Source organism: Gorilla gorilla, chromosome 12 (assembly GCF_029281585.2).
Source record: "Gorilla gorilla gorilla isolate KB3781 chromosome 12, NHGRI_mGorGor1-v2.1_pri, whole genome shotgun sequence".
Classification (NCBI taxonomy): Eukaryota; Metazoa; Chordata; class Mammalia; order Primates; family Hominidae; genus Gorilla; species Gorilla gorilla.
This window is the reverse complement of record NC_073236.2, coordinates 83,787,830-83,809,331: the sequence shown is the minus strand read 5'-3', so window position 1 is coordinate 83,809,331 and position 21,502 is coordinate 83,787,830. Positions and strand designations below refer to the sequence as shown.

The 21,502-nt window shown below is 37.8% G+C and overlaps 1 long non-coding RNA gene and 2 other non-coding genes across 3 annotated transcripts in view; all 3 read right to left on the bottom strand.

The window, feature by feature from the left end:
- The window catches only part of LOC134756712 (uncharacterized), a 90,270-nt gene that overhangs the window by 16,587 nt on the left and 52,181 nt on the right, over window positions 1-21,502 (bottom strand). The window lies entirely within an intron of this gene.
- Window positions 3,033-3,142, bottom strand: MIR217 (microRNA mir-217). The gene has a single exon (NR_106255.1). It is a non-coding gene; the product is annotated as a microRNA mir-217 (primary transcript).
- Window positions 9,068-9,177, bottom strand: MIR216 (microRNA mir-216). The gene has a single exon (NR_106254.1). It is a non-coding gene; the product is annotated as a microRNA mir-216 (primary transcript).

Sequence of the window (21,502 nt, the reverse complement as noted above, 5' to 3'; positions counted from 1 at the left end):
ATAAAAATCTGCTTTCTCTTTATAGCTGGCAGCGTTAGTTATATTACCAAGGCTTTGACTGCAATATCATATTTGAAAATGCACACAGAATGCCTGGCTTCAAGGGTTTTCAGCATTAAAGTGAATAGATTAAAAATTTCACTTCCTGACAGGTCCAGGAACCTTAAGACTATAGATAAAATCTAAAGTCTGCTTTGGCTTGGCTTCCTAGCCTCAAGAGGTTTTTAAATCTGAGATTCCTAAGTGACCAATTTAGAAAGAAAAAGTGATGTTTCTAAAGGAGAGTTATAATACACCTGTTATTAGATTGTAGCTCTGTGTATTATTTCAAGTCCTTGTTATCAACCTATAAACTAGACTAGATCATGAATTCTTCCAGATCCCTCCAATTCAACTTTTTTTCCTTGAAATTATTAAAAACTGAACCTCTGTTCCTGAAGCTTCATAAGCTGAAACTAGATGAATTTTAAGAAACAAGTCTCATGCCTGATGTAAGGGTCCCAGAAAAAGTTCACCAAACTCTCCAATTCCTTAAACGGAGATATTTAAACTGAAAACGAGGACAAGAGGTTGAAGTTTTTACACCATAGAGAGCTTTTCCGAAGATGTCAGAACAAGATTCCATATTATGATGAGACTCTTACCCCTCTTAATGTCTACCTTTTTCTTTCGGCAGGATAATGGTCATTTGATTTACTCGATTGGTTGCCTGTAAGCATAGGTTTCATGGCTTTAAACTACATGCAAACTGGGATTGTCATATTACTATTAATCTTACTTTGAATTTCCCTTTCTCGAATTTTGTATCTGTTACTCATTACATTTTTTCAGAAATACAACTTCTAACAGAATAATGCTGTCCCAGCACTTTGAAGTGACAGCCAAAGGCTACAAAACAGACAAAATTGAACTTAATAATGGACTCCTGGTAGACTTAGCCTGAGAGCCTCTCCCTTCAAGCCTTCTTTGTTGCTCAAATGTGGTTTTAAAAGGGCTTTAATGCTGATTCCCAGCTGCCATTCACACCCTCCTATATGAGACCAGACCAGCAACCTGGGCCAGATCCAGCCAGGCCAGGCACTGAGGGATATCAAAATCTAAATATAGGATAATTGATCAGTGATGTTTTTGGAGAAAGATATTGATCAAAAAGGGGGAAATGTAAAAGTTGTCAGAATAAAAATAGAGTAACTCATGTTAAAAAAAACTACCCTGACAAATAGAGCTGGGAAAAAAATAATGAAGAGAAGATTCTCATTCATAAATGCCTAATAACAAAAACTATCATGAAAGACTTTGCAAAAACCAGAACCTTGCACAAAAAAACAATTCTTTAAAGACATTTGCCGAATAAGTGCCTACCCAACCTTGGACTAGTGCCACCATTGTTATTGATCCTTGTAGCCAAGGATAATTATCTTAAAACAATTATCTAATCCTCCTCAATTTTCCTTTACAAACCTTTGTCTTCCTTTACCTCCCTGAATATGCACATAGTTTACAATGGCACATGTATTTCCATTGCAATGCTCTATTTCTGAATAAATATCATTTTCTTTCAGAGAGCCCTCCTGTTATGTAGGTAAACAATACTATATGGTAAGTATCCACACAATTTATATAATTACTTGTATCCAATAATGTTCAATCCATGTCAAAGCATATTTATTTCAAGACTGTTGCTCCTCTGAAAACTCTTGATTTTATGAATAATAATATAAATTAAGTTTTTAGTTGTTTACTTCCTTTATTAGTGTGTAAATTTCCTTAGGAAGTGACTTTGGTTTGTTTTCTTTTTGAGACAGAGTCTCACTCTGTTGCCCAGGTTGGAGTGTAGTGGCATGATCTCAGCTCACTGCAAACTCTACTTCCTGGGTTCAAGCAATTCTTGTGCCTCAGCCTTCCAAGTAGCTGAGATTACAGGCGTGCACCACCATGCCTGGCTAATTTTTATATTTTTAGTAGAGACGGGGTTTCACCATGTTGGCCAGGGTGGTCTCAAAATCCCAACCTCAGGTGATCTGCCCGCCTCGGCCTCCCAAAAGTGCTGGGATTACAGATGTGAGCCACTGTGCCTGTTTTGTTTTGCTCACTGCCTTATCGCAAGTGCTTAGAATAGTACCTAGCACATAATAGGTGTTCAATAAATTTTTGATAAATGAATTAGTGAGTGAAGTATAATGAACCTACTAGTCAAGCCATCTTGACCTTCCAACCAGAAAACTCTGGAAATATGTGTGAATTTAGACTCATTGAAAGTAGAATTTAACATGTTATTATTATTATTTTTTAGAAACAGGGTCTCACTCTGTTGCCGAGGCTGGAGTGCAGTGGCATGATCATAGCTCACTGACACCTCTAACTCCTGGGCTTAAGCAATCCTCCCACCTCAGCCTCCCAAGTAGCTGGGACTATAGGCATGCACCACCATTCCTGGTTATTATTATGTTTTTAGAGATGAGTCTTGCTATGTTGCCCAGGCTGGTCTGGTCTCAAACTTCTGGGCTCAAGCAATCCTCCTGCCTTGGCCTTCTAAAGTCCTAGGATTACAGGAGTAAGCTACCATGCCCAGCTACTATGGTATTTTTTAATAGTAATTACTTTGTAGCACTTTTTCTTATAGTAACATTTATTTTAGTGCTACAAGTGGGAAATAATCCTTATTCCAATAGCAATACCTATTTAATCTCCATAAACACTTAAGTTAAAAAAATAGCAAAGATAAACCAACAAAAAAGTATTCATTTTCCTCCCAAAACAGAAAAATGATCAGCAACTTTAGGTTGTTTTTCTTAGTAATGTATTTAGCAAGGAAGGTACGAATGTATCATAGGCATAAACACGCAACTAGATTTGTACTTCTGGTTTCAGTGATAAATCCACAAGAATGGTGGTAAATGATAGGTGTTTTAGCATCTTGGGATCACCTCTCTTGAAGAAACATTTCTCTTCAGGGTTAAATTAAGACTGTGTATTTTATTGGATGACCATGAGCACATCACAGCAAATCTAACTTGAGGTATTTACTGGTGCTTGTTTAGATGCTGAAGGCAATGCATTAGGAACTGATGGTGACTGATTCTTATCCAATCAGTTCCTGATGCAGTATCTGCGACATCAAAAACTATGTAATAATTATACTAAATATCATTTATTTCCAAATGCAACAACTTTATTCTCTTTTGTTCCTTCATATGAAATTTGCAATTTAAAAAACTCTTTTTAATGTCACTTAATAAAGCAATCCAAAGTCATACTAACAAATAATTTTCCCAATTTACCAAGAGAGATATATTACAATATAACGTGTATGACTAACTTAGCACAGACATTTATTTCATGGCAAACTATTGTGCTAGTGTGAATAAGCATTTATAAAGGGTTTTTTAAAAATAGCTTTTTAAAATTCTATATCTAACCTACTAGTCAAGCCACCTTAGCTTTTTTTTTTTGAGATGGAGTCTTGCTGTGTTGCCCAGGCTGGAGTGCAATGGCACGATCTCCGCTCACTGCAACCTCTGCCTCCCGGGTTCAAGTAATTTTCCTGCCTTAGCCTTCCACGTAGCTGGGATTACAGGCGCCTGCCACCATGCCCAGCTAATTTTTGTATTTTTAGTAGAGATGGGGTTTCACCATGTTGGCCAGGCTGGTCTTGAACTCCTGACCTCAAGTGATCCACCCACCTTGGCCTCCCAAAGTGTGGGGATTACAGGAGTGAGCCACTGCGCCGAGCCTAAAAATAGCTTTTCTTAAGCCACTCAGTCCTGTTTTTAAATGATAATTTAAAAAATATTAAAGCCCTCAAGTGGATTTGAATGAGATAATTCTGATGAATTGTTTAATTTTAGATTCATTGATTAGGATAAACTGTATTTCATTTTCAAGATAAGTTTATTATGTTTTCCTCCCTGCCAGCTTTATTGAGGTATAAATGGTATACAGAATCTTCATGTATATAATCTGGTAAGTTTGGACACATATATATATATATATATATACACACACACATATATATATATACACACACACACACACACATATATATATATATATATATATACACTGATATTAGCATTATCACAATCAAGGTAATAAACATATTCATCACTTCCAAAAGTTTTCTTGTTTATTATATTACTTTAACCACACTAGAATTCTAGCTCACTGAAATGATAAAGTTAGATTTAGAATTAGTACATATGGGAGGCCTGTAACAACTTGAAGAATGTGGTGGCCAAACCTATAATTCTGAGAGTGTTACTGGTTTTCTACCTTATTAATAATTTTGCTGGTCATCTTTTGGAGAATCTCTCATTAGAAAATTCTAGTTGATCCTCTAGAATGCCTCCAAATATAGAATGAATGAAGGACTCTAATATTACTTAGCAAATTCATCATTCTGTCCAGTGGGACTTCCAGTTTACATGGGCTATTTTGGACATAAGGGGTAGGAAATAATTGGGTAGGGGATTCAGAAGTAGAATAGAGGTGGAGCTGAGAGGTGAAGATCATAGAAATGGAGACTGAAGAATCCACTTTTGGCTTTCTGTCTCATTTATCTGGATTCCAAATAGGCTTGAGAGTTAAGGTGAATCATATTTTCATTTTACAGATAGTGAAAATTTGGAGTACATTAAAGTGTCTTAGGGACATAATTTCTAGCTTATTGCTTCTCTCTCTAGAGGTCTTATATGTGATCAAATACAGTATCTCAATTGTTTACCAGACATTTCCCTAAAATCTGTATATCTTTTCTAAAGGGTATTCAAATGAAGCCAAAGACTTGTAAGCAGAGTGGTCTTAGAAACCCTAAAGACTCCTTACTGGAGAAGGAACCCCAGGAGGAGCACCTGAGAAGCCAGTTCGTCATGATGTTCCCCTCTAGATAGTATTGTCTCTCTGTAGTTATAGTTTCTGAGTTTTGCAGCAAGATTTGACAGATTAGGGACTTGGGTTAACAACTCTTGTGGTGGTTGGGAAACCAGTTTGTATTGTGTCATTTGTGTGCTGGGATGAATTGTGATAAGAAAGTGAAAGTAGGTGAAGAATAGGCTTTCTTAAGATTTGATTGTTGCAAATATGCTCTATGTGATCTTCCTCAGGTAGTGTCATTAATTAAAAATAACAGGGCAGGAGCCTTGTCATAATTTTAGGCTTCTTTTGGCTATTATCTGGAGTGTCCAGCATAAGACTGCAAGTTTTAAAAGTCCCAAGGACTGGGATACAGTTGGCTGGGATGACTGGATATTAAAATGTCATCTTTCATTACAAACTACTGCAGGGAATCAGATGGGGAAGGAGAGATTCATCAAGGTGGGTGAAAAGGTCCTCTAGGCCAGTGGTTCTCAAAGTTGAGCAATAATCCAGAGGCTTGTTAAAATATAGATTGCTGAGACCCACACCTAGAGTCTCTGATTTAGTAAATCTGGGATGGGGCCCAAGAATTGGCATTTTTAACAAGTTCTCTAGTGATATGGTCCAGAGGCCATAATTTTAGAACCAGTGCCCTACCCTAGGCAGAGACTATTTGAGTTATTGGAAACAGGTGATCTTAAACAGGACCTTGGTAAGTGAATGTGATGATCTAGAAGGAAAAAGGCCAGAATTGAGCACCTATAGAAGTTCAAGTCCTAGTAATTATTGTAGTTCAAGGATGTTGCTTGTTGAATGTCACTATATTATTATAGGTCTTTAAGGAGTACATTTGTAACTTCCTGTTTTCATTTCCTTTCACCGCAGAGAAATCACAGAACAGAAACTCTGCTTTTCTCTGGCCAACTAATCACTACTTGAGTTTGGAAATATAACTAACATGCCTGTAGACAATGCAAAATGATAGTAAGCAATACAACTGAGATTGGCCACTATAAAACAGAATCCTGAAATTCAGGTCACAGTTTTGAGCAATCTTTAGAGCATTGTATATGCTGAAGAGTATTTCCCAGTAATTGAGGTGTGTATAATAGAACTAAAAAGCAGAGGATCACCCTTTCCAGGGTATTTCAAGAGTTTTTCCAGAGAGATCCTCCTGGTATGTCCATGCCAGGTGACGAGCCCAAATTGGGTACCTTGCAGGGTTACGGATCCTGAGGGGGCTTATCTGATATAGAATTAAGTCTGTAACCAGAAAAGCTCTTTCTGTCCTGCTCTACCTTAATGATAGACAGCTCTGGCTTGGATAAGACGGTTATAGAGACTCATCTTTAGGAGTTTCATGGTGAATCTTGCAGTGATCATTAAAAACACAAGCCATTTTTGTTTATTTTGTTTTGCTATTGTTTTGGTTGGGCTGAGGGCAGGCTGCCAAAGGAGGGAAAAGTGGGACTTTCTGGGCATTCAATAACTGTTCATCATTTAGTGGTACAGCATGGGGGAGGGCCACAGAAAACTCTATTCTGGATTTCCACAGAAGACAAACATTTGGAGCCTGGGGCCATCTTTACCAGGCAGAAATATAATTCCGGTTTTCAACAAAAGCTCAGGATCACAGATTCAGCAGACATCTAAGGTCTAGTCCTGCGGACTGGCAGTAGGTTCTGCTTGTTTGCTCTGATTAAGAGGCCGGCTGCTTGCACCTTGACTTTCATAGTCTTCATGGTATAGGTGGAAAAGGGATAATAAGTGCCATGGTCTAGGTGCTGGTGAATGAGATGATGAGCTAGGAATGCTGAGGACTTAGTTCCCAGGAGCCCTAACAAGGTCTTCGGTCATCAGCAAGACAGAGCCTCTTTACTAAAAGGGTGGGAATCCTGTTGTACTCTATTTTTACTGAAGACTGGCATAAACCTAGTCTAACAAATGATATTTTGAATGTCTCATTGACAGAGATGCCAAATCCTTCACTTATTTTGATGCTAATTACTACCAGGATGTAATTCTAAAATTATTAAGCTTTAAAAGAAAAGTCAGAGTCTATGTGTTGAAAGGATAAGTGATTTTCTTTCTTTCTTGAAACAGTGACTCAAGCTGTTGCCTAAAGGAGTTGGGGCTCCTGATTTCTGAGCTAGTTTCCTTTTTGTTCTTTCATACTAGCTTTCCCCTTGGTTGGAATCTGCCTATCCTGTGGTCTTACATTCCTAAAGTTAAATGACAAGGAAGTTATTTGCAGTCCACAATGACTATTTTTCTTTAAAGTTTATACATGGTTAGATTCTAAGAAAAGTCTATTAAACTGTGTTACTGGTAAATAAGTCATGCCACTTCTTTAATGAAAATTCTCCAATTGCTTGTGGAGTCCCTCATACTAAAACCCCAGATTCTTACCATAGTCTACCTAGCTATACCCTCTAATCCTCTCCTTCCAGTTTTTCTCACTGCACTCCAACCACAGCTTCCCTGTTGAGCTCAAATACAGTGATTCTCACCTTTGGCTGCACATTACAATCCCCTGGGTGCCTCTTAAACAGCGATGCCCAGATCCCATCCCAGGCATTCTGATTTATTAGTGGCACAGCCCTTGATATTGACATTTTCAAAAGCTCCCTGTGCCTCTATGTGCAGAGAGCGCTGGGAACATCTGGAGACTGCAAGAGTGCACTGAGTGTACACACAAGCAAGGCAACAAGCATGGTTCCTGATGCATCATATGTACTCAGCTCTTCAAAAAATATTTCCTACTCTGTTTAATTACATTTATCTTCTTCCCTTTTTGAAAAATGGTCACCAAAAATTGGAATTGGGAATTTTTTCATATTTGAAAAAATGATTATTTCAACTAGCAGGAGGATACAGACAACATTTAGAAAGTTTCAGCAGCAGCTTAAAAGAGCCCTTAATGAGTCCTGAAAATTAATACAAAGCCCTCTCCTTACCAGAGGTAAGTTATTTCCTGGCTTATGGTTCAGTATTTGTGCTGTTAGTATGTGAATAACTAGTTCTCAAACTTACCTCCTACTGCTCAACATCAATTTCTGGCAAGGAAATCTAATAGGTCATACTAATGTGCCTTGATACAGAAATGTAATTTTTTTTTTTTTGATACAGAGTCTCGCTCTGTCGCCCAGGTTGGAGTGCAGTGGTGCAATCTCAGCTCACTGCAACCTCTGCCTCCTGAGTTCACACCATTCTCCTGCCTCAGCCTCCTGAGTAGCTGGGACTACAGGCGCCCGCCACCATGCCCAGCTAATTTTTTGTATTTTTAGTAGAGACAGGGTTTCACCGTGTTAGCCACGATGGTCTCGATCCCCTGACCTCATGATCCGCCCGCCTCAGCCTCCCAAAGTGCTGGGATTACAGGCGTGAGCCACTGCGCCCGGCCCAGAAATGTAATTTAGTCAAACTGAGATATACAGACTTCTCTTTCTGAGGATACCTGAGGGGATATGTGCCAGTCAAGACCTTGGAAATAGTATTTTAATAATTTTTGTTGTTAAAGTTATCCCACATTTAATTATAAATTTGGTTCATCTGGTTTGTTTTGTGTTACTGGGTGAATGAGGAAGATAACTGGCCTTGATTTTTCACCCTGAAGAATTACATTTGTTCTTATTCTTTTTGTGGAAAAGGATTATCTGTTTCCAGGGATCACCGAGAATTAGAGTTGGGTACAGCTCAAAAGTTTCATGGCAACCTCAGCCTAAGCCATAGTTGATTCTAAATTTCAATATTATTTAGGGCAGATGAATGTGAAACACTTACCGAAGGAATGAGGAAGGGCGATTAAATGTGATAATCTGGGGAGTTGAAGTTTAAGGAGGGCCTGGCAGGAGATCGTCCTCTTTTAGACTGTTTGGAATTTGATGGAGTAGCACCCACAAAGAGAGTGGGAGGAGCTTTCAGAGGGAAAACATTCTGGGTTCAGCTTCTAACACCCAAACTCCCTTGGCTGCAATTTTTTAAAAAACCAAGTAGCACTGAAGGAGCGCAGTAAGTAGCAAGTGAATCCAATAAAGGCAAATTAATTCCCAAGGCTGGTTTCCTTTCCAGCACAACAGCACTTTAGAAAAAGACTTTAGTAAGATTAAAAGCGGTTGAGCATGAAACAGTAACCATCGAAACTTTTCCCCCCGCCTTGGTCATGAAATAGAAATTTGGTATTTAATTTTGGTTGCCATGCAAGTCTTTTGATTCGTGAGGGCTAGGAAATTGCTCTGTTTAGCATAATCCCAGAGACCACTGTGAGGGATTGTATGAACATCTCACAGTTGCCAGCTGAGATTAAGCCAACTCACAGCCATCTGTGTTAGACCTGCAAGAGAAAGTGTATGAGCAGAGGCACGTGGCTGCCTCAGGTGGAAGCACATCTTCATACATCGAGTGCACCAGCAGAAGCCCTGATGTACCCCTCTGCATTTTTCTTGATGAGACATTATCAAGCTACTCCTCTTGCTGAATTCGCAGATTTCTGGCATGTGCTATATTGCATGTAATGTCATAAAAGTATAATCTTTGCATTTAGAAAAGATTTACTCTAATCCATATATAGTAAGAAACAGCCAAGTAGGAGTACAGGTGAATGTAAAACCAATCACTAAAAACGATTTTTTAAACAAGCTTTATGGAGAACTTGGAAACATCAAAGCCAAACACTCTAAAATTTGTCCTCAGACAAGAAAACCAGCAATTACATTGAAAAAGTAATGACCGTATACTCACCAAATGGGCAGATGTGTCAATAGCGGTGGCTGTTACCTTTCATAGATGGTGGTGTTCATGTCCTCCCCTCTTGCCCACATCACTGTCATGGCTAAGTGAGACTGAGCCATGATCTAAGCCCCTCAGTCCACTGGGTGGGGCTAATCAATGGTAAGAATAATGATTAAGAACGGAAGGAAGAGGAAACGCCTTCAGAGTTTCCCCACCATCTGCCGTGGATGGCATCTCAACTTGAGTGAGTGTAAGAAGCACATAGGGAACTTGTTACAAATGTAGATCCCCAGGACCTACCTCTAGATTTTGATTCAGTAGGTCTGGTTTTGGTGGCTGCGATGTGCACTTCGGTGGAGATTTTCCACTGCCTTTCTCCAGCTTCACTTCATACTAGACCATTTCTTCCTCTACATTGTAGACTCCAGCTCTAACAAGTTCTGAGAATCCAATGAGCTGTGTTTGCCCATACTTGGAATTATTTCTTCTTTCTCTCTCCCTCCTCTCTCTCTTTTTCACACACACACACACACACACACACACACACACACACACACACCCTTGTGTGACAGTCACACATTGAAAACTATCACACACTGCCTTCTCTCCCCAGTCTCCCTTTTTTGGCACCTGTAATACACAATGGTGTTTTCTCACTCACATGCTTTCTCCTTCATTGACTGCAGACTTCCAAGTGTTGGCACCGTGCTTATTCATCTTTATATCCTCAACTATACTATTCTCAATTTAGCATCTGATGTTTAATAAGTGCTCAAAAAAATTTTGTCAAACTAAATCAAATGTTTGTTGAAGCAAAGAATTATGGATTTTAGCTCATAACTTGTCCTTTAATAATTGAGACTTGACACAATTAAGAGAGTGGTAATTTACAGAGTTAGAAAAGTGGCTTTTCATTTTAAAAGTCAGGTAAATATAAAGTTACAAAACAATTGAGGAAGAACAATTGAATATAATCTTGTGCCTCATATGGACTCCTAAGTACAAAGCTACTTTTGTAAAATAAGAATGTCTCATCATTAGGATTTAACTTTTTAAATATTGTTCTAAGTTTATTTTCTGGAGTCAAATTGCTCAGTATTAAAAATAAGCAGATTTTATCTTAATCAAAAAACAAGAGCTTCTCAGAGCAACATGATGTTCAGTTTTTTCTTTTCTCTTAATCTTAGATTTGATTTTCCTTTCTCTCTAGAAAGTTTAATAGTGAAAAGTTACTATAGAGAAGTGACAGGAGTATGTAGTTCTTCTTCCCTCTGCTAGAAAACATTAAGAAAAGATCATAAATGGAAACATCATATGCTGATGTGGAAGATGAGACAGCTTTGTATTAATCTTAAGTTGTCATGTCCACAACTGCACAGGGAGGTAGGCTCTCAATGGAATCAAAGACATATACGTTTCTGCCTTGCCTACCTTACTGGGTTGCTGTGATGGGCATTTAAAAAAGAAAAAGGAAGAAACTGATACAAAGTTGTTTTGGCAACAAAGCTATATTAATGTGGATAGATAGTCCACAGGCCAGATAAACTGAAATACAGTAGCAAAGTATCAAGGAGTAAGCTGTTTCTAACACTATCTATACATTCTGTTCAAGTATTCTGAGGATATTATCTAAGATGTCTCTATATGCATCTTTTGGGTGCACCGCAATGTATGCATTTGTGATCTTAGTTCTATTAGAGACTCTCTATAGATTTGTATTTGAGAGTAACAAATTTCAGTTTGGTCATTGGGTCTGTTCAGATGGTGGCAATTTTCCTGTTTCCCTGAAGACTAGTGTTATTTACTCAAAGCTGTAATTATTTGGATATCTTCTGAAAACCTGGAGGACTACCCCTTCCTGCAGCTATCTTGGCTGTGGAATGGTGTGTGGGGTGTCGGGAAGCACATGAGCTTTGGAGTGAGGTGGACCTTGGTGTGACTGCTGGTTCTAATACTTACTACCTGTGGGCTTTAAGGCAAATTGTTTTATTTCTTGGAGCCTCAGTTTCTGTGTTGGTAATACTTGTGCATGAGATTAAGAACTAAATGTGGTGTTCGTGAAAATGTCTAACTAGTACAGAATCTGATACACAGATTCTCCATAAATGCTAATTTTATTTTGTTTTAATTTTACTCCTATGTCCTTTGGTTAACTCAATTACTTTTTCTGTTAGTTTTACAAATCTTCCACCTCTAGAGTTTACAAACGTTATCCAAATCCCACTCATTTTTTATGCTTGTGTCTTTTTTGTTATTTTCCTCCTTCCTAGAATTTTTTCATATCCATTTCTGTATCTTGCTTGAATTACTGATTTATTATCAATGTACTAGGGTAGTTAGTATATATGTCAAGAGATGTCTCAATCTCTAAGTTGAAGGGCTTCTGAGTTTACATGATGTTATTGATTCCTCTGAACCTTATGGTATCTAGAGTTGATACAAGCTGTATTTGCAATTCAGTTTTCTCTTCTTTCTCTCCATCATCTGAGACATGTCCTCCCTCAAACTTCAGCCTTGAATTCTGAAACATCTCAGGTCTTTGGATACTCAAACTCAAGCTAGTGCTGAAGTAGTATGAATTTTGTTATATTTGAGTATCTTTTGCATCCTACTTTTTGGAAATTAACTCAAAACAAAGGTAGAAAATCTATATAAATCAACTGAAAAAGTGCTGGTAGATGAGAGGACCCATGAGAATCCACTCAATGTTACTCCCTTCTGTATCCTAATTTCCTAGCAGTTATGATAACTACCTGAAGTTTCCCTAAATGAACTTCTGCTCTTTGATTTCTGGTTGAGAGTCACTATCCAAGCAATAACTCTTTTCAAGTCTGCTTCCTTTTACCTTGTCTTTTTGTTATTTCTGGGACTGGGACTCTGTATCCTCCAAGGTTTGAAAAATAGCCAAACATTATTTATTATTTTTGCAGCCTTGTAGGCATTTGGAAAATGTTTGGCTTCAAATTGATTTCAATAAAATAGTTGGCTGGAGTTACAAATGAGCATTTTGGCTGGAATTGTGTTAAATACCAGTTTGAATTTTGGTAAAGCTGCCCTGAATACATCTATCTTTGTCAATGGATTTGTTTGTTTATTAAGTGCATACTTTCTGGATTTTTGTGGGAAAAGAAGGTCAGACAGAGGAACATGAGGATTAGAAGTGATTACGAACAGGGAAAGGGATTCATGGAGAGTGGTGTCTAGAGATAAGGCATTACGAGAAGGGAATTTGAGTCATAGTGTGCATAAGTGGGTGTCGAGTCCAAAGCCAAAGCCGGAACTGCCATTGAGCTGAGCTTCCCACTGGCATGTTTTCCACATTCTGAATGGTGGAGACATTCTTGAATAGGTAGTCACAATTAACAACAGAACATAAGTATTACTGATACAAAGGATGGTTCCCATAAAAAGGCTTTATCCTTCTCTAGTTCAAGCTTCTGCAAAGCCTTAAAAAGAAGCCAGCTCCACTTCAAGAGATATGGTGCATTCTACATCCCTGTGACCCAAGTGGATAAGTAATGTCCTCAGAGAAAGCCATTATTAGTACGTTGGATAATGATAATAGTATGAGTAATTGGAGAGAAATAAAGTAGTTTCTGTTAGAATAGTCATTGGGGGCTGCCTATATGTAACTGCGTTGCAACCCTTAAGACTAAACTTATGCCACCTTCTCTTTCATAAAAAAAGAAAATTTTGGAGGTGCTCTTTCTGCAGACCAGAGACATAATAATAATTAACTTCAGTGACATGAGCCACTGATCTGCTCCATGGAATTGAAGTTGTAATGGCTGAATCAGCTTGGATCTACCTTCTCTGGTAGAGTACATCCACAGTAAAAGAAGGAGAAAAGTTTTTCTTGGAAATATTTAGGAGACAGTGTTTAGAATCCAGATCTCTGAAGATTCTTGCAAAAGAGAAGAAATGTCAGTCTAAGTTTGTCAGAGTTTTCTTTTTTCTTTTTTTCTGGAGATGGAGTCTCGCTCTGTCACCCAGTCTGGAGTGCAGTGGCACGATCTCGGCTCACTGCAACCTCTGCCTCCCGGGTTCAAGCAATTCTCCTGCCTCAGCCTCCTGAGTAGCTGGGACTACAGGCACCCGCCACCATGCCTGGCTTATTTTTTTTGTATTTTTAGTAGAGACAGGGTTTCACCGTGTTGCCCAGACTGGTTTCGAACTCCTGAGCTCAGGCAATCCACCTGCCTCAGCCTCCCAAAGTGCTAGGATTACAGGCGTGAGCCACCACGCCTGGCTGTTTGTCAGAGTTTTCTAAGAGGATACTTGGTTTGGGAAGATGGAAGTGATGCTAAAGGCAACAAACATGAAAGCATGGAAGATGATTAGATACTTGCAGCCTGTAAGCCTGTAAGTCTCCACGACAGAATGTTGGGCAAGAGTGCAAAAGGGTTGACTTACCCATTGTCAGCTTCTTGGAGGCAGGGGCCAAGTTTGAGATTTCTTCGGCAATTCTCGCAGTGCCTGACTGGAACTCAATGGCTTCTTTGAGGAGTTGAGTGCCATGCCACAATCTGGCAGGATTCACATCCTACAAGAAGGTGTTTATTCTAGAAGCAAATGCATCCCCATTGTCAATTTAACTGGCTAGTGACCCAGGAAAAAGGCATAACCCCTACAAAAATCTCAGTTTTCTCACTAAAAAATAGGATCCCAGTATCTATCTCACAGGCTTGCTGGGAGTTTAAATAAAATTATTTACGTAAAATGCCTAACAATGCCTGACATGGAACCATACAGTACTAATAACAGTGTCAAAAGCTGCTATTTAATTAGGGATGACCATGTTCTTAGCCTTCTACTAAGCATTTTATGTAGATTATCTCATTTAATCTTGACAATAACCCTATCAGGAAGGCTGTTACAGAAATCAAACTGAAAATGGGCGAATAACCAATAGCAATACCTTTCCATGGAGTTACAAAGCAACATGGAACTCATTTTTCAGAAATATGAGTTCCAGCAATATAGTGAGAAAAGGAGACTGAGAGAGACAGATACCAGGAGGCAGCGTCATTCTCTAATTTTAAGAGCTCCTTTTGAAGAGGACCCTAAGAAAGCCACCTAGGAAGCACCTGTAAAAGGACACCTGGATCTTTATAGGGCAACAGCAAGGGTGGCTAGACATAGTACTGTGAGGAAAAAGATGAATGAAACATTTTCTCCACTGCTTTGGAGATAGTAAGGGAAATTCAGGACCAATTAGAGAAGACAGGGGCTCAGTTTAGGGAAGAAAGCCCATAGGGGAAAAAGGCCAAGGGGATAGTACCTGATGCCTAAGGCCTGAGGTCCTAAAAACAATCTTTTAGGATGGAGATTGAAGAATGCACATCCCTCAGGCAGGGACAATACATACTCAACTATTCTGATTGGCTTGCACATGTTTGGGGAGCGAATGCCAGGAGTCTTCATAAATACTTACTTTTAAGTTACTATATTGAGGTAAATACACTTAGAGAAAAATGCTGAAATCATAAGTGTGCAATTTGATGAATTATCACAAGGTAAACACACCCACATAACTACCACCCAAGTCAAGAAAGGGAACATTACCATCTTTATAAATATTTACTACTCAGAGTTTTCACATGCTTAGTTTCTTACATAAATTTGTGTCTTTCTAACGTAGACATTTAAAGTAAAATGTGGCCAGTTAGGATGTTTCATGCATAAAGTGAGAAAAGTGGCTTGTTCGAAAAATGAGTTGGAGAAAACACTTGAAATCCATCCAATTCTATAAAAGCAACCTATTGAAATCTGCATAAATTATAACTAAAACCTGAAATAAGGGACAATTTTATACACCTTCCAAATCCAACAGGGTACTGAAAAATTGAGGTTCAAGGAGGAATCCCTGTTTTATCATTTTTTGTTTTAAAAGCACTATGCTGCTTAAAGCCTTCAAGAAATTACAGCTTTTGGCACTGTCCCAAGCACATTGTGTGCTTAGCAAATATTTCTTTATAATGACAATGGTGATGTTACCTTTTTTATATAATACATGGTGATCTTTGGCCCCCTAAAGCAAAAATCTGTGCAAAGATATATGACTTTTAGTTCTCTGCAGTTGTTGCTTGGAGCCTCAGGAGAGACAATATTCTTTGTGTATTAGTGGTGAGTTTTATACACTGATTGAAATTATTTGCCCTTTACCTCTATCCTTCTCCACAACCAAACACAGGCTCTGGGTTTTGCAGATATCAATAAGGAAAGAAAATAAGCAGCAAAGCTGGGTGTAAGTCACTCACATCTGTAATCCTAGCACTTTGGGAGGCCAAGATGGGAGGATAACTTGAGGCCTGGAGTTACAGACAAGCTTAGGCAACATAGCAAGACCTCATCTCTACAAAAAATTTAACAAGTTAGCTGGGTGTGGTGGCACATGTTTGTAGTCCCAGCTACTTAGGAGGCAGGAAGATTGCTTGAGCTCAGGATTTTGAGGCTGTAGTGAGCTACGATCAATCACTGCACTCCAGCTTGGTCAATAGCAAGACCCTGTCTCAAAAGAGGAAAGAAGATGAACAGAAGTATCACAGAGGAAAACAAATTGTGAGTTAAAACCACGCCCTTTGCTTCAAGGAGTCAATATTACAACTTAGTATAGCAATTAACCACACCTTATATTAGATCAGATTCCATTATGTGCATACTTGTACTTTAGTGGATAGTCATTTGTGAACTGAAGAAGGTTCTCCATGGCAGCCACCGTGGTGGGTGATGATAAGAAGAAAATAAAAAGACATTTGCTAAATAGGACAGTTATCTGACTTTTATAGACTATAATATCCTTAATGGATTCTTTAGTTGAAACTTTACAGGATACAGAGTTGACATGATTGTACATTTGATGATGAATAATGAATATGGTAACATTTACCTGTTTGCGAATGCAAACTCAAGCTCGGTCTTAGGAACTCCCCAAATGATCCCTGTTATGCTAATAATATATTAATTACTTGTTCTGCCTTGATTTTTAGGTTAGCAGTAACAATTAGGAAGAGATGAAGCATCTATTTCATAGGACTATGTGCATTTTATGTTGTTTTTGTGTTCTCAGCAACAGCATTTAGCATTTACGCATTGAGGTTAAAGTATAAATAGATGTCAAATTTATATAAATCTTTCTTCCTTGGCGTCTACTTTAGCCAATGGGTTATAATTTAGTAGCTTTGATTTTGAGTCAACCATTTGGCTTACATGAAAAATTGAGTAACTCTTTCAGGAACTTTTATTAGAATGTAGACTGTTCAAGTTAATTATTTAGGGATAAGTGTCATGTGGTAGAAAGTAAACTGGACTGTAGTTTCAGGTTTACCACTAACCAGCTATATGTCCTGGAGCCACTTAATTTTTGGGCCTCAAAATCAGCTAGTGGTTAAAATTGTGGGCTTTGGAGTCAAGCAGACCTGGTTCAAGGCCCTTATTAAGCCTCTAGGAGTTTCAGCTTTTTTTCATCTGCAAATTGAGACCAGTAATAGTCTGACTTCATATAACATTGTTATGGGGACTAAATGGGACTGTGTATGTCAAATGCCCAGTATACAGTCAGTGCTCAATATATAAGAGTGCTGGAATAAGTGGCCGCTATTTTCCTTTCCAAATCCAAAGATTTGATTTCTGTGAATGGTGGAGCTTCTGAAATGTCTGTCAAGATTGTATCCAGAAAGGAATTTCAGGTCCTTGAGAGATGGCACATTGTAGCCAAGCTTTACTTCTGCATAGGCCATTGGGCATTGGTGTATTTTTGTTACACATTTATTGAAAACCCTGACATCCTTTGAAAGAAGAGAGGGAACCCTGTTACCCCATCAGAGGAAGAAAGACCATGTGGAGTCACCTAGCACAGTGCTTCAAGAGAAGCTGTTTGCTTGCCTTAATTAAGGGTTGTGTCTTTAGTATCACTAAGGCTAGGGCAAAGAGGCATGGCTGTGCCCAGGAAGGAAAATGATCAAAGATACATGGCCAGTGTCCTTAGGAGGGGCCGATTAGGAGGCAAAATAGTCCTCCCACCAGCATCCTCTCTCTTGCAGTTTCCACAGCAATGGGAGAAGACTGTGGTGGTGAGAAACAGCAGCAGGAGTCTAGGCTATCCTCAAAGCTTGCCCATTCACTCTAAGCATAATGACTACGTCCTACATCTTTCCAGTTCTTTATTATTAACAAATATTTTACCAGCCATGAGAAGTAAACAGGAAAGTGAATAATTTGCCTGTTGTAAAGATCAGCAAAATCAGAGAGGCTTAATTTAAGTAGGGGAATCAGATACTGAAAACCTACATTTCCTCAGTAGACACTGGGGACCCCAAACGGAGTGGGGAGGCAAGAGCTGAAAAACTACCTATTGGGTACTATGTTCACTATTTGGGTGATAGGGTCAACAGAAGCCCCAAACCTCAGCATTACACAATATATCCATGTAACAAACCTGGACATGTACCGCTGAATCTAAAATAATTTTTTAAAAAAGTAATAACAATCAAAAAGTAAACATGCATTTATCATATGACCCAACAATCACATCTCTTGACATTTATCCCAGAAAAATGAAAATTTATGCTCACACAATAATCTTAGACTATATTGTTTGTAGTAGTTTTGTTTGTAATACCAAGACACAGACACAAACTAAGTGTCCTTCAATGGGTGAATCATTAAACAAACTATGCTGCATCCATGTCATGAAATACTACTCAATAGTAAAAAGGAACAAACTATTGATACATGCAACAGCTTGGATGGATGTCAAAAGAATTAAGCTGAGTAAAAAAATTCAATCTCAAAAGGTTACCTACTACATGATTAAATTTATAAACATTCTAAAAATGACAAAATTATAGAGATAGTAAACAGATTAGTGGTTGCCAGAAGTTAGGGATGGGGCATCAAGAGGGTAAAGAGATAGGTGTAACTAGAGAGGGGTAACACCGGGATATTTGTGGTGATGAAATAATTGTGTATCTTGACTATGGCAGTTGTTACACAAATCTACATGTGGCAAGTTGCATAGAACTATACACATGTACACACATGAGTGCTTGTACACTGGTGAAATCTGAATAAGATCTATGGGTTGTATAAATGTCAATTTCCTGGTTTAGATATTTTACTATAGTTATGTAAGATGTTCTATTGGGGGAAATTGAGTGAAGGTACATAGAACCCCTGTATTATTATTTTTTAACTGCTTGTAAGTCTATACTTTTTTCAAAATAAAAATTTGAAAAAACAAAAACAAACAACATAAAACCTAAGTTTCCTGACTTGTAGTTCCATGCTTGTTCCTCTGTGCTATTTTGTCTGAGATGTAGAATTATGCACATTTAGATAATTTATTTCCTTCCAATTTATGTCTTTTTGAACTTCAATTTCTTTGTTAGGAGGAAAAAAGGACTATAAAATAGGAGTGCCAATAATACCTTCTTCACTGGGTTTGTGAGAAAACTAAGTTAAATAATATGTATAGAGTGCTTCATGCAATAGTGACTATTGGTCGTTGCTATCAAATAGTTAAAACACTCCTACTGCCTGGGAGGATGCTAAATTCCTAGCAATGTTTTTATTGTTTCCTTTAATGAAACCTCATGTTTTGAAATATTTTGTGTAGCAAATTGCATATACGGTTAATAATTTTTTTCTTTTGTTACTATCAAAGGCATTTTAGACTGTTAGTTGGAGCTTCTGATTAGCAATTGCATCAATATTGAGTTGAATTAAATCCAATGAAAGCAAAGAAACCTGATATTTGGAAAGCCTTCTTATCCTCATCTAAGGAAATGTACTTCTTTCAGGTCACCTGAAGTGGTGAAGTGTCTAAAACATCTTGTTGATCTCCAGCACTGAGTTTACAGACTCTGGACATAGTTGGGCTCCACTTTTCAATGAACAAGCCAAACCTTATTATTATAATCTGAGTGAGTTGACATTTTGTGTGTGATCTAATTCAATTTTTGAATGTTACAATTTTTTCCATCACATCATGGGAAATTGGTGTGGTCCAGAAATAATCCAAATGAATTCACTAAGAATGAAACTGAAGATGAATTTTTAACATGCTACCTACCAGAAGTTATTGATTAACAGGCATACCAGTGTTTCAGATACTATATTATGAATATATAAAAATCAAATTATGGCTTTTATTCATTGTCATTGAAGACCAATTTCAATAATAATTTTTAATACTTTTTATTTTTTGTTTTACCTTTTAGTCATGACATTTTTATTATATTAGAGAAGGGAAAATAATTTTTTTAGTATATAGAAATTGGATTGCTTACAGACAAATTAAACTGTTAAGAGGGAAAATTATAAAGGATGTTGAAAAATATAAATTTAAACAAACATCTCTTATTTTGACAGGATATGTTTCAGAGAGAACAAGTCTTGAGTCTTTCAAATATTACTGGGCCAGGCTAAAATAATTTCATTGTGAGAGCATTTTCCTTCTCTGTGTGCAGTCTAAGTGCATATTTTGTGCTCTTAGGAATAACTTTCCAAAGCTGTGTGAAGAATGTAGCAATAAAATCTAATAAGAATTATGGCTCATGACTTGAATGATGTCAGTACCCTTTTAATCCTCCCAAACATGAAAACGTTTTCTCCTCTTAAATAAGATTTCTTAACTCCTTATTTCTAAGGAAATAAGTACATCTGGGCAATTCTATTGGCAAAGTAAGAGTTAAATGAAAATGTTTCTTTCCATTATTATTAATGCTTATACTTATTAAGACCACTACTTTAGAAATGTATTCTAGACAATATTTTTATGAATACATATTATTTTGTCTGATTATTTTAGTGTTCCAGTTATAATCTTTTGCTTTCTCTAAGCCAGTGGTTCTCAAACTTGAGCATGAATCGGAATTACCTGGAAAGCTTGTTGAAACACAGATTGCAGGGCCCATTCTGAGTTTCTGATTCAGGAGGCCTCTAGTGGGGTGCAAGAATTTGCATTTCTAACAGGTTCCTAGGTGACGCTGCTGATGCTAGTCTGGGAATCAAACTTTGACAACTGCTTTAAGCCATGTTACAAACAACCTTCTTATTTTAAAATTTAATTTAGTGGGATTCAACCATCACGAGGCATGTAGTCACCTTGGTTTAGAAGAAGTTAAAGTTCAGTAAGTGGGCTATAGCTTGGCTTTTTGGCCATGCTAGATTTATTCCAGGCCAAAGAACTGCTTATAACAAAAGCATAGTTGATGAAATGGTTCGATGCTTGAAGATGTCAGACTGTAGAATCTCTACGGGTAAGTGTGTGATTTCCTCAGTGACATCACATTTGCCTGCAGAGATTTTCCAGTCTGCCACTTTGAAGTTGTACTTAAGATAGAAAAAAGTTGTCGTCATTCTACAGCGATCTTTCTGGTCTTGCTAAATTTTAAAACTATATTTATTCAAGTAAAATTGGATGGGAAGTAGGAGTTATAGCTGGGATTCAGATAGGTGCATAAATGAGAATGGATACTCTCTAATTTTGCCACACATCTCCATAGAGAATGAAGGAAAAGATGAAAAGTGAAGTTTCCCAAGCCACAACCAGTGGATGAGACTAGTATACCCTGGTCATGGAAGAAAGACTAGGCTTCTTATGCCATCATTCATTTTTTTTTCTCAAATTATGCTGTTTGTTTCATATGTGCTTATTTTACCAGTGTGTTAGTCACACCAAAAGCCTTATGGTCAATCCAGGTAAATATCCTTGCGTTTCAAGCAATTTTATCTAATGTTAGACTTTGCAGTTGAGTTTCTTAGTCTTTTGTAATTTAGTTATGCCTAAGTAATAACAAGATTAGATGAGTAGAATGAGGAGATGTGCTTTTTACTTTTATTCTCTCCATCTTTCTTCTGCCTAATAATGGTCTTATGATAATACCATCACCTGCTGCTTATCTTTAAAGTGCTG